A 14,785-nucleotide genomic window follows, 5' to 3' on the forward strand; every position below is an offset into this window, starting at 1 on the left:
TTTTAAAGGACCTGGTTTATCTTTTTGCATCGAAAGAGTCCCTAAAAGTAAAGAAAGAAACGATTTCTGTCAAAACTGTGGGTCTACCCAGGACTAATGGAGTTTCTTTGTTTCTCCGCAAAACCTTTCACCCTCAGACCAGCTGCTAAAGTTGAACGCCCCAAATGACTCTTTCAAAGTGATTCTGAAAAGCGAGTCTGATTCCATATGCTGGAATCCAAATTTCTTCAGCTTTACACACAAGATCAGAGCTCCACATCTTAATAGCCATATAACTCCATAAAGAATTATCCTTGATTTCTCTGATAGATCATCACTGCCGAAGGAACTAAAAAAGGCTCCATGAAAGCATTCCACCTGTATTGCTGGCAGATGACTTATAAATGTTGCACAGACACGGGCCTACTACTGGCTCATAGAAGAAGCATTAAATAAACGGCTGAACATCTGCTGATAAATACACAGCAAACAAAAAATGCAATCCAGTGCCAAACATGTGCACACTGTGGGCCTCATCTCTGCTCATAAACCAAGCAATGTGTTCTGCTAATCATTAGCAGAGTTATTGATTTTAGATGTGTATCACACAGCTATAATTTTGTCAGAGAGGAGACCACATAAGTTGTTCTTTTTCTGGTTGTTTCATTTTGTCTTATTCCAAGAGTCCGTAAATTGACGACCGGGACAAAAATTATAATTGACATCATCTGTGGGAAATATTTCATAAAACAACAGGCCCAGATGTAGGATTAAAGCCATGTGGTAGTAAAATACCCCACTGAAAAAGGGCCAGGTTCCATGATTTCTTACGAAAACAGATGTGCTCTTACTCCCCTCTGCTTGTTTTTCAATGCTTTTTTTCTTTTTCTTTTTCTTTCTTTTCTTTTTTTCTTTCTTTTTTTTTTTACTCCAAATAATTCCTCCCCCCCCCAAATTTTTTTCCCCTCTCGCTTTGCGATTGCACTGGAGAGAGTTCATAAATGGATTACAGATGCGGGCTTGTACTTCAAGATTCTAACTGTCACAGTCTCTGAAATAAAATAAATGAAACATTTGGAGAAATTATATTGAACTATGGTAAAGGTAATGAAGATTATGCAAACACGTCTGCTTGTCCTTTATCTAGCAACTCTGGGCATGAACATATGATCTCTTGGACGACGCAAACGGCACACTGGGGAGTAGGATGTATGTCCAAGATGCAACTAAAGGGGTGACTCCTTCTGAATGCCTCCTGTTCTGATGGGGAACGTTTCACCTTTGGGATTTAGATGAGCTGGTGGAAAGCCTCACATGTACTTTCTACCTTCTTTTGAGGTGAGATTTCTGGATAAAGAGAGGGTGCAGAAAAATAAGAACCCACCATATCTGAGCCTCTACTGGCTCAAGGTCTTTTTAGCTACATTATTGCCCTACAATTTCCCCCTTTGGAAATGTCCAGAACCACAGGAGTGGGATCCTGTGGCACAAACACAGGCTATATTGTTTGAAGACTAATCTGTAAGTGCTGTGAAGAGCTGCACGCAACGAAGTTTCTGCCATAGACCTCAGTGTCATATGGAATCCATCATAGTAACACTGATTATAATTAATTAACTCAGCATTTATACTGCATCTCAGCCTCGACCTCTAGTTATGTGCCAAGATGGCGTAGTGTTAGGAGGCCATATACAGTGTAGAGAAAACTAAATGTCCACCATCCCTGCTAAAATTTCAACAGAACATCGACACTTTCCAGCTCTCCCCTTTGAGCCCCTTAAATGCTGAAGTAAACAGAAAGTACATAAAGTTGTTTAGAACCAAGAGAGACCGAGTCCAGTTTTCCTGTATTAATTCTTTAATCCACTTTCTTGGGGTTGAATGAAGACAGGAAATCAAAGTACCAGCTGGACTCCAGAAGACCAGGGCTGGATAATAACTCAAGATCATTTTTAGCATCTTCTCTTCTGCCAGTTCCTCACACACCCAGCTCAGTACTACAGTAATACTTGGGTTCGAAGTATTTGGGGTGAAATGCTGCTGGATACCTCTGAGTTTGTGCTGAAAGTGAATTTTTAAATTTCTTGATTTTATTGTGAACTGATATGCATAATATTAAAAAGCCAGTTTAAGCCATTCTAATCATTTTAAAGTATGCAATTCAGTGGCATTAATTATATATATTCACAATATTGTACAAGCCCGTCACCACTATCTGAAATTTTGTCACCATCTCAAACAGAAACTCTACCCGTTAAAACCATAACTCCCCATTTCCCACTCTTTTCATCTTCTAGTAGCCTTCAGTCTACTCTCTGGCTCTATGAATTTGTCTATTCTAGATATTTCACATAAATGAATTTTTTTTCTGGCTTGTTTCACTTAGCATAGTTCATCCAAGTTGTAGCACGTATCAGAGTTCCAGTTCTTCTGTCTGAATAATATTCCATTATAGATATACCACTTTTTTTTTAATTCGTTCATCTGCTGATGAACACTTGAGCCATCTTTTGGCCATCTTGAATAACGCTGCAATAAACATTGGCACCCAGGTATCTGTTTCAGTTCCTGTCTTCAATTCTTGTTGGATAGATATACTTAGGAGTGGAATTGTTGGGTTATATGGTAATTCTTTATATAACTTTAGGAAAAAGTACCAAACGTTTCCAAAGCACCTGCACCATTTTATGTTCCCACCATCAGTGTACAAGGTTCCCAATTTCTGCACATCTCTGCCAATAGTTGCTATCCCCCCTCCCCAATTTTTATAACCTTCCTACTAGGTGTGAAGTGGTATTGCATTGTGGTTTTTATTTGTATTTCCCTAATGAGTAGTGAGGTTAGCATCTTCTCATATGCTTGTTGGGTATTTGTATATCTTCTTTGGAGATATGTCTATTTAAGCCCTTTCTTCACTTTTTAATTGTGTTGTCTTTTTGTTGATTTGTAGGAGTTATTTATTTATTATAGATACGGAACCCTTTTCAAGAATATAATTTGCAAATATTTTCTCTCATTCTTTAGATCCTGTTTTCATTTTCTTGACAATATCCTCTGATGTACAGAATTATTAGATTTTGATGAAGTCCAATTTATTTATTTTGGGGGGATCATATGTAAGAATTCATTGCTAAATTCAAGATCATGAAGACTTAGTTATATTTTCCTTTAAGAGTTTTATGACTATGGCCCTTATTTATAGGTTGCTGATCTATTTTGTATTAATTTTTGTACATGGTGTAAGGTAAGAGTCCAAGTTCACTTTTTTTTTTTTTTTTTGCAAGTGAATATGCAGGTTTCTGCTGTTAGTACATTTTGATTCAGGTCTCAAGTCAGGATCTGGGGATCAAATTTATGGTATCAAGGATTAAAGTTGCTATGTCTCTAAGGAGTTCTTTATTCACCAACTGGGCTGTATTGACAGACCCACATTGGATGCAAAATTATTTAATTCAATACTTACTCTACTCACACGTGCAGTTTTACTTATTTTCTCTCAAAAGATTAGTGGAGAACTTTGTAGCTATTGAACCACATCCACAAAGTGTTTCTGTTTTCACAAATGGTTGATTATTGGGGACTTAGAAAATGAGAAAAACATTTTAAAGGAAGAGAGAAAATAACCTATTGTGACTATACAGGGACATGGTCATCTCTATGGGGCCACTGGCTGGGACCTCTGTAGCAGAACAGGAGAGACTGAGAAGAATTTCTAGTGGAGAAAGCTCTCCCACGTGTCAACAGGCTCCAATTCTTATTTCATAAGAGTATATAAAATTGGACCTGACTTGGACTGCTGAAAAATTGACCTGTTCAGTAGGGAAGGGCAGCTGATGTGAGCAGATAGCTGAGCACATAAACCACTGAGTCCCTACTAATCAGCAATTTAGGAGGAAAATTACAGCCTTGAGTGGGAGGATTGAGAGAAGATTCTCACTTGACCTGAGAGGAAGATGAAGAGAAAGACCACATCTCAATGAAATCGTCCATGTCTGTATTTCTGATGTAACACTGAAGCATCAAATCAAGAAACTGAGGCAGGGACCACATGGATTAGAAAAATGGTTTCCAGCAATCATTCCAAGAATATGGGCTATGAAATCTTGAATGGCAGGATTCACCCAAACCATATCTGATGCTGAGATTGGGTCTTCCCTGCAATTGGCTCAGAATCACAAGTGCTTGAGCCTGAACATGAAGGGAGGCAGGTCTGGCAGCCCTGCTAGGCTGGGATAACAGAAGCACACGAAAAGGGGTTCAGCCTTGAGAGAAACACTTTGATCCCTGCAGCCATAGTGATTCCTTACCCCATGTCTCTTGGAAAGGGAAATCAGGTAAGAGCTTTTATTTATAAAGTAGCCTGATATTACATTTATAACTTCTGTTTTCCTAGTGTCATGGACTTCAAAATCACATAACAAGAGTGTAAAAACAGAACCAAGAATTAAACTACCGCAGAATTTGGTGGCTATTTATTTCATGAAAAATGCCACAGAACAGTTTCAAATTCTGTGGTCTCATGGTCCTCCCACATGGTGAGCTATTATGTCAGTCTTACAGCAAAAAAAAAAAAAAAAAAGTTTGAAGCAACAAAGAGTCAAGGAATCCCAGGATGGGACTGCCTTAGATGAAGAAGATGAGTCTGACGTCCTAGGATGTAGTCTTCCAATCCACTCTGTATGTGAACCAAGGCAGTAGCTGTTCTGGGAAAAATTGAAAGTGTCAGACTTACAAAGAGTTGATAGAGTTGTCAGAAAGAGACTTTCAGGACAAGAAGTGGCTAAACTAGTGTCTTTCCATCAGACCTTAATATTCCATTTACTTAGATCAGACCCTTCTTGAAGTTTCCTCGTCAGCTTCAGATTTTCACTAAGGGATTAGTGGATAAAGAGATATAGAATTATCACTTCTGAGAGCTGAGAGTGTTATGTTTGTCATAAGCTTTTAAACGTAAATAAACATATATTTTTACTTGCAGTGCTTGGGTAGCTGCATTGTATGAGGCAATCTGATGAAATACATTCAACTTCATTTCACATCTATAGAAACAAATTCTCTAAAATACTTTCTGTGTGTTAGTGGGGCTTCGTTCTCCCAAGGAATACGGGCCCTCATTTAAAAACCAAATGGCAAATTAAAAAAAAAGGTGAAAGAAGCAGGGTGACTTTTGTGTTTGCTCTTTCAAAATGATATGGGAAGTGACCTCAGACCAAACATTTTTATTTTCTCTTCACCAATGCCTAAGATGATAAATATGGCTGTAAGAATTGTTGAGCCCTAAGTCATAGCTCCTTTGTCCTGGGCTCTCCTTGTTCACCCACCCAGCAGAAGAAGACAACATTTACATTCTTGAAATGCTGTTTTCATCTTATTTCCCAACTCAAAACTCTGAATTACCTCCCTAATGGTCATTGGAGAATGGCATTTGAATACATTTCCAGTCCTAAAAGAGATCTTAAATTATACCTAATCCAGTGTCCCTTGCCTTCAACAAAAAGGAGAAACCAATGCCCAGAGAGACTACGTGAAGTACAGCAGGTCACACAGCTGCTGAAGGATCTGTGCCCACAGCTGGCTCGGACTTCCATTCCCATGCTCTTTGTGAAACAGCATCACTGCACAGCCCACAAATAGCCACTGCATTCGGGGTGCTGTCCCCTCTAGTTTGCCCTTCTTGCAACTCTTCAAATGCCCCCACAGGACTGGGATATGTCATTTCCTTTCCCTATTTAAGATTAGGCTACATCTTTTAGGAATTCGTCCTGAGCAACAGCAGTCTCAGAAACAAGTAATACTAGTTATACTCATTTGTCATGTTTCCCTCTCTACTTCTATCCATATGTAAAAGCTTAGGACAAACATAACACTCTCAGCTTTCAGAAGTGATAACTTTTTTCTTCCGTATCTCTTTATCCACTAAGTACTCCATCGTGTTATTTGAAAATTTACTGCACACTTATGTTTGCCACATGACACAATGGGTGGATTATGTTGTGGGCTTCTTGTGCTGTATATACGTAAGAAGTCTCAAAATTCTGTAGAATGCCAAGTTGTGATATAGACAATATCAGTCTCTCTTCTGGGCTAAAATTAAGATGATTATATATTAGCTGTCAGAATTTTTAAATAAAGAGTGGAGATGGGTATAAGTAAGAAGTGCTTTCAAGGGAAAGGACCTGAGATTGAAAGGTTAAGAGACTCGGCCAAGATCAGTTTTGTCAAGCAGCAGAGCTGAAATAGAAATACAAGGCTCTGGGGTCTTTCTATTTGTTCTCCCAACCTTTGAAACTTTTTTTTTTTTTAAATCAAGTCTGAATTTTTTTAAATTAAAGTGTAGTTGGCACACAATGTTACATGAGTTTCAGGTGTATCTCATAGGGACTCGGCAAGTCTATATGTTATGCTGTGCTCCCCACAAGTGTAGCTGCCATCTGTCACCGTAGAACACTATTACATTACCACTGGCTTCATTCCCTATGCTGTGCCTTTTATTCCCATGACTTATTCATTGTGTAACTGGAAGCCTGCATCTCCCACTTCCCTTTACTCGTTTTGCCCATCCCCCCCCCCCCCCCCCCCCCCCCCCCCCCCCCCCCCCCGGCAACCATCAGTTTATTCTCTGGATTTACAGATCTGTTTCGGCTCTTTGTTTATTCATTTGTTTTGTTTTTTAGATTCCACATATAAGTGAAATCATATGGCACCAAACTTACTTTTATAAGTTCTTCTTTCACAGAATTAGGGTCAGAGTATCCTTTTGAAACCCAGTGTTTATGTGGCAACGGTTCACTCTCACTATGTGTTCTGTTGATACCTCTCCAGTGTCCTCTATTTGAACTGAAGCTGTACACACAGATTCCAAATGAATGGGGATTTCACTAGTTTCATTGGTTTGGCCAAGGTTCTTAGCACCAGTCTCGCTCTTTAATCTGGCACTATGATTCAGTTCCTATAGTTACCTAATATGAAAATCCCATCGTTACCTAAGATGAAAATCAGCTGGACACATAGTACATATTTTCAGCAGACCATTTATATGAACAAGAGCCAACATACACATTAAAATCTCTTTATAAGTTGTCCATTGCCTTATTCAGCAAAGTGGCTTCATCTCTGGGGAAAAAAAGAGAATAGATTTTACAGAAGAATAAGATATGTTGGTGACCAAATGAATTCTACAGAAGAGAGAACTGGGGAAGTGACAAGCCTGTAAAATGGTTTTAAAATGAGTCTTATCAAAGGGAAAGAACAATAGTACATTCTTCATCAGGAAAATGGTAGAATGGATAGAGGAATTCATTGGAGAGTGCTTTGACAAAAGCAAAAAATTTAGCTCTTTAATGGATCATATGTGTGTGTGTGTATACATCCATCTACACTTGTATTGGTAACTGTAACTGTATATTTGTCTCTCTAGCTATAAAAATTAGGGCTATTTCGGGGCGCCTGGGTGGCACAGCGGTTAAGTGTCTGCCTTCGGCTCAGGGCGTGATCCCAGCGTTATGGGATCGAGCCCCACATCAGGCTCCTCTGCTATGAGCCTGCTTCTTCCTCTCCCACTCCCCCTGCTTGTGTTCCCTCTCTCGCTGGCTGTCTCTATCTCTGTCGAATAAATAAAAATAAAATCTTTAAAAAAAAATTAGGGCTATTTCAACAGGCTAATCTGAACATGGTTTCCTCAAGGTTTAACTGGGAATGTTTAGCCGGGAATATTTCTCCTACGATCCACGTGATCATCACATAACTAAGTTATTCAGTGATCACATGGAAACCAGCTGAACCTTGAGGAAAAAGACCTAGACATGTTATACAGTGAAGATTTATCAGTGGGGGTGTGGTATTAACTAATATGCTTTCCTCACTTCCTGTTTGCATGTAACCAACAGCAACTTGAACTCCTGGACATTACCTTCAGTTGCCCCAAAGAGAAGCAAAGGAAAAGAAATAAAACAGTCTCTTGGTAGATCCATCAAGTTCCCAGCAGAAAATGTATATTTGTAGAGAATTTTATGATGCAACTAACTCAGAGGTCTGGGTAGGGCTAAGGAGACCAACAAGGAATGTGGAAGCACCAGGAACTGTGAAAAGGTGGAATGAGTCCTAGGCTTGTTACTCCACTTTGCAGGAGTACGTGGGGCTACTGGTACAGAGGGTGTGGTGACCATGGGTAGGGGAATGGAGTCGCTGCTAGAATTATAGCCTGGCAGGGAGTAAGCAAGGAAGATATTTCCCCTAACACCTTTCTCTTATGAACTAGTCTTTTGCAGATGCATTCCATGGCTAAACCCAGTGGGAAGCCAGAGGGCATGGGAGCACAGGTGTTGCAATTTGCAGAGGACAACTTTCTTGGGCAAAGACTGGCAGAGATAATTTTTCAGGAGTGGCAATTGGAGAATAAACAGCATATCTGCCTTTTAAGTTCTACAACTTCTAAAAATGTAATTCAGACTTCAGCTTCTGGGAAAATGGAATAGACATACTTTTCCCTATTCCTCCCTCAAGTACAGTTTTAAAGCCTGGACATATTACACATGCATACACAGACTCCAACAAGTTGAAGGAAGAAAGTAAACTAGGGAACTCGGGACACAAGAAATTACAAATTTTCTTGTTCAAGCTCTTTTATATAGTCTTTCTTATTAGTAACCAAGGAAGAAAGGCAAAATCACATAAAATCTTGCGTAACTGGCTTGTTGGTAAGTCTGAATTTATTGGAACATAAATTGAAAATGCCTTTTCCCCCCAATCTCTGCGGGGTAACAATCAGCATCTTGAACACATCCCATACCTTTCTGGTCAAGATAAATAATTGAAAAAATCCATTCTAATTTAATTTAAAACTTTGGTCTCATGTTTTACTACACCTTTCTACCCTTCCAGGGTAGTAAAGCACGTGGAGTGAACAGGTACTATGGTTTATGTTTCTACTTCTCTTCCCAATCCAGCACTTTGGAGCAAAGGAGAGAGTAGTCTAACTTTTCATTCTTCTTCCCCCTCTTAGTTTTTGATGTAGTGTTCCATGATTCACTGTTTGCGTATAACCCCCAGTGCTCCATGCAATATGTGTCCTCCTTAACACCCATCACTGGCCTATCCCAATCCCCCACCCCCCTCCCCTCTGAAGCCCTCAGTTTGTTTCCCAGAGTCCATGGTCTCTCGTGGTTCATTCCCCCATCTGTTTACCTCCCCTTCATTCTTCCCTTCCTTCTCCTACTGATCTCCCTGCTATTCCTTATGTTCCACCAATAAGTGAAACTATATGATAACTGTCTTTCTCTGCTTGACTTATTTCACTTAGCATAATCTCCTCCAGTCCCATCCATGTTGCTGCAAATGTTGGGTAATCGTTCTTTCTGATGGCTGAGTAATATTCCATTGTATATATGGACTACATCTTCTTTATCCACTCGTCTGTTGATTGTCTTTTGATAATTATTTGTAGGAATTTTAATTCTGATTTATAATGGACATACTTTCTCATTTTTCCTTTAGTTTAAGCCTTAAAAAAACCCAAATTTTATCAAGATGTTTATCCATCCTTAATTTCCATACTTCTTGCAGCATCTCCTAAAAATGTTTATCCTTTAAGGTGCCTGGGTGGCTCAGTTGGTTAAGCAGCTGACTCTGGATTTTGGCTCAGGTCATGATCACAGGGTCCTGGGGTCCAGCCCTGCATCAGGCTTCCCACTCAGCAGGAAGTCTGCTTGAGGATTCTTCCTGCCTCCCTGACCCCGCTTATACATGCTCTCTCTCTTTTTATCTCTCTCTAAAATAAATAAATACATCTTTTATCTATTTAAAGATAATTTATATATCTATATAAAGCCTCAGAAGGTTTTCCTCACTGAGATTTGTAAAGGAAACACTCAAATTAAAAGGAAAGTTACATTTAACTTCTTTTCTTGCTAGATGCATCCAAGTTTTAGAAGCAGAAAAGATGATTGTATACTCCTATTCCATTAATTCTCCCTCCAATTTATTACCTCTTTCCAACCCAAGAATACCTCTCTACTCTATTACTCTGTGATATCACACTATGTTCTGAATTGCCTTTGTGCATTGATTTTGGAGCTGATCTGTCATATATTGTTGAAAGGTCAAATTTTTGTGCCACTTGTGAATGATGTCAGATGACTTCACTGGGACCTTAATTTAAAAAGTATGCTTCTTTGAGTGAATGGATAAGAATCAACTCAGTCTTAAATAAAGAGATAAAAAAAGAATCTGTAAATTGATATCTTTCTTTGGTTTTAATTTTTCTTCTCTTTCCTTTTCTTTTTTTTTTCTGTCCATTTTCTCTTCAGATATTTCTTTCTGTCATAGTTCCTCTCTTCTCTCCTTCTAGGACTAATTATATTGTCATGACTAGAAGAGAAAAAAGAGAAAGAATTGTTCACTATAAATCACAAATCTTTTATGCTCTTTTTCTATATTTTCTATTTTATGCTTTCTTGAATATACTAATTTTAGTTATTTTTAAATCCTTGTCAGTTAATGGTAATTTCTGAATCCATTCTAAATTTGTTTCTATCGTTGGTTTTTTCTTCTTTCTGTCACAAATTATTATTAATATTTTCAAAAATATAGAGGAAAAGGTGAATAATATGAAAGCAAAGAGGGAGTATTTTACATGAGTATCAGAATCCAATGGAATTAAAATTCTAGTTTGATATGTCAAAGCTTGAAATGCATAATTAGTGAAAAAATTCAATTTCAAAGGGCTCAAAGACAAAAATAACAAGCAAGCAACCCAACAAATTAAGATAAAAGAAAGTGATAATTAAGGTAAGAATAGAAATCAGTTATATGTGTGTGTGTGTATATATATATATATACATATATACATATATATATACACATATATACATATATATATATATACACATATATGTATATACACACACACACACATACACACACATAAAACCAAATACTCACTAAACAAAACTCACAAATCCAAAAGTTGTTTGTCTGGAAAGATGAGGAAAATTGATAAACCTCTAAGAAGACTGATTATGGGAGAGAAAGTGAGAGATGTAGCAGAAATTATTAATATCAGAACTAAAAAGAGGGACATCATTACAGGTCTTTCAAGCAACAAGAACATAATTATAAGTACATAAATAATTTTATGCCAATGAAATTGACAATCAAGATGAAGTAGGCAAATTCCTTGAAGAACACAAATTACTAAAACTTGTACAATAATAAAGGGAAAACAACCTGAGTGTGCCTATAACTATTGAAGAAGTAGAGCTTGGGGGCGCCTGGGTGGCACAGCGGTTAAGCGTCTGCCTTCGGCTCAGGGCGTGATCCCGGCGTTATGGGATCGAGCCCCACATCAGGCTCCTCCGCTAGGAGCCTGCTTCTTCCTCTCCCACTCCCCCTGCTTGTGTTTCCTCTCTCGCTGGCTGTCTCTATCTCTGTCAAATAAATAAATAAAATCTTAAAAAAAAAAAAAAAAGAAGTAGAATTTGTTATCCAAAATGAAAGAAACTCCAGGCCCAGAAGGATTGACTGGTAAACTTTTCCAATTATTTAGGGTAGAAATAATATCACTCTTTTACAAATGTTATCAGAGAAAAGGAAAGAAAAAGACAAAATGCTTCCCAACTCTTTTTAAGAGGTCAGCATAATTTTGATACCAAAACCTGGCAAAGCATTACAGGAAAAAAAGTTGTACAGATCAATCTTTCATAACCATGGCTAGATTGGATTATCATAGACACAAATATTAGCACATCGGATCCGGTCATAGAGAGGCATGACATAGCATTTAAAATTTGCTTATCGAACCATAGTTTAACATTCAAAAATCAAACTATTTTATTGCCATATTAACAGAAAAAAAGGGAGAGATCATTTTATCATTCCTATGGAAGCAGCAAAAAGCATTTGTAAAATTCAACTACTCATTCGTAAATTTAAATAGCTTCTTAAATTCTGGGAATAGAAGAGAATTTCTTTAATGTGATGACAGATATTCACAGAGACCCACAGTAAACATGGGTGAAATATTTAAAGCATTCTCTCTAAGTTAGGGGACAAAAATGACTACCATGGTTTTCAACTCTGTCCTGCTTGGAGTATCCAATGAAATAAGGTACTCAGATAAATAAATAGATAGATGATAAACAGAAAGATAAATAGATAGAAAAAAAGGAAGAGGAAATACACAAATGTTATTATTTATAAAAGAAATATTTGTGCATATATAAAATATGAAATTATTTATTATAAATTATTAGATTATTTAGCAAGGTCCTTGGATACAAGACGAATATGCAAAAAAAAATTATATTTATATACCAGCAAGAAAAAATAGAAAATGAAGTTTTAAAAGACACCATTTATAATAATACCAAAAATGCTAAATTTCTAGGAATAAATATAACAAAAGATGAACATGAAATCTGCACTAAGAGCTATAAAATGTTGAGAGAAATTGAAGAACCTCTAAATATGTGAAGGAATGTACAGATAAATTGTGTGACTCAGTATCATAAAATGTAAGTTCTTTCCAAATTATCTAGAAATTCCATATAATCCAGATAAAAAGCTAGATTTTTTGGGGGGGGTGGACATTAAAAAGCCAACTGTAAAATTCACGTGGAAATACAAAATGAACTAGAATATGTATGTAAGATAATACTGAAGAACAGCAAAACTGAAGGATTTACCCTACCAGATATTTATATTTGCTATACTGTAGTAATTAAGGCAATGTGATAATTCCAACAAAGATAGTAAAATAGAATAGTGATGGAAAAGGCAGATTCCAGAAACGGACCCACATATATATAGTCACTCAATTATGTCAAAGATGGCATTACAGTGTAGTTGGTAAAGAAGCTCTTTTCAATAAAGGTGCTGGATCGATAGTCTATCATATGGGGAGGAAAACAATCCTGACTTCGACCTCATATCCTACACATATCCATTCTGGATTGATTATAAAAGTAAATATAAAAGGTAAAATAGTAACACTCTTCGAAGAAAACAGGAGCACCGGTTCATGGTTTTGGTATAGGCAAATTTTTCTCCAATGGGACAATAAAGCACTTACCATAAAAGAAATCATTGATGAACTTTAGTCTACTAAAAAGAAAGATCTTTTATTTATCAAAACAGAACTGAGAGACTCAAAAAGCAAGCTACAGATAGGGAGAGGATACTTAGGTGCATATATTTTATAAAAGGGTTAATCCAGAATATATGAAATACTCGTATAAGTCAGTAAGAAAAAAGCAAGCAATATATTCACAAAATGGGCAAAAAACCCTGAACACATACTTCACAAAATAAATTTTCTAAATGGTCAATAAACAATTGAAAAGATACTCAGCATCATTAGTTATGAGACGAATGGCAATTAAGTCTACCATGTACCCACCAGCATGGTAAGTGAAAAAGCCAGAAAATATCGAAGTGTAGATATGGAGGGACTGAACTTTGATCCATTGCATATGGGTATAAATTTCACAGCCACCTTGGAAAACTATTCTTCAGTGCTTAATTAAATATAAATGTATGTAAACCCTACCACCTGGGAATTTCACTTCTAGCCATATACTAGAAAAGGAGTATGTGTACACACACACACACACACACACACACACACACACACACACATATAAAATCACTCAAATAAAGTCATTGGAATGTTCCTACCTGCATTATGGATAATAGCTTGAAAATGAAAACAACCAGGTATAAATACCACAAACTGTGCTGTATTTTTACTATAAAATATACAGAAATGAAATGAATTAAAAAAGCTCAAAGCATAATGTTGAGTTAAAACAACGAAGTGGAAAAGAACTTATACTTCCGCTTCCATAAATGGAAAGTTAAAAAAAAGTTTAAAAAAGAAATCTCTGTTCTTCAGTGAAGGTAGTTTTTATCTTTGGGAAGGAGAATGGGCACGTGACTGGAAGGGAGAACCAGATGGGCATGTGTGGTTCTGGTTTCTTGATCCATGTGATAGTTATACAAGAGTGCCTGTAACATTTCAGTAATCTGTACATCAGAGCGTTAGTTAGGGGTCAGATTGTCTGAAGTTTGCTTAAGGGTTTTGGTTTTAACCCTGAGAGCCCTGGGGAGCAAATAAAGACCCTATAGAAGATAGCGTGGTATAATCTGATTTGCATTTCAGATAAACTCTTCTATTCCTCTGAATGGGATAGGGCTGAGAGCAGATGGGTTAAACTGGTGTGCTCGTGGTAGAAATGGAGAGAAATTGAAAGATTTGGGATCTATTTGGAAGGTAACCTTGCGGCTATAATAGATAAAGGGATAAGGTTGATGGAGGTGCCAAATATAAGTCCCAGATTGCTGGCTAGTAGAAAAAGGAGTCTGGGGATTTCATCCACAGAGAGGGAACATTGAAATTTGACCTAGGTTTGAGGAGACAATCATGAATTTCCTTGGAAATGCATTCAGTTTGAGATGCCTTTCAGACATAAAAGGAGAAATGCCCAGAGGTCAGTTGTGTTTAAAAATTTGGAGCTCAGCTTTTCCCCATTGAGAATGATATTCGCTGCAGGCTTTTCATAGATGGTTTTTATGAAATTGAGGAATGTACCCTCTATCCCTACACTCTGAAGGGTTTTAATCAGGAAAGGATGCTGTATTTTGTCAAATGCTTTTTCTGCATCAATTGAGAGGATCATATGGTTCTTGACTCTTTTCTTGTTGATATGATCTATCACACTGATCGATTTGCAAATGTTGAACCATGCTTGCATCCCAGGGATGAATCCCACTTGGTCGTGATGTATAATCCTTTTAATGTACTGTTGGATAC

This window comes from Ailuropoda melanoleuca, chromosome 13 (genome assembly GCF_002007445.2).
Source record: "Ailuropoda melanoleuca isolate Jingjing chromosome 13, ASM200744v2, whole genome shotgun sequence".
Taxonomy (NCBI): Eukaryota; Metazoa; Chordata; class Mammalia; order Carnivora; family Ursidae; genus Ailuropoda; species Ailuropoda melanoleuca.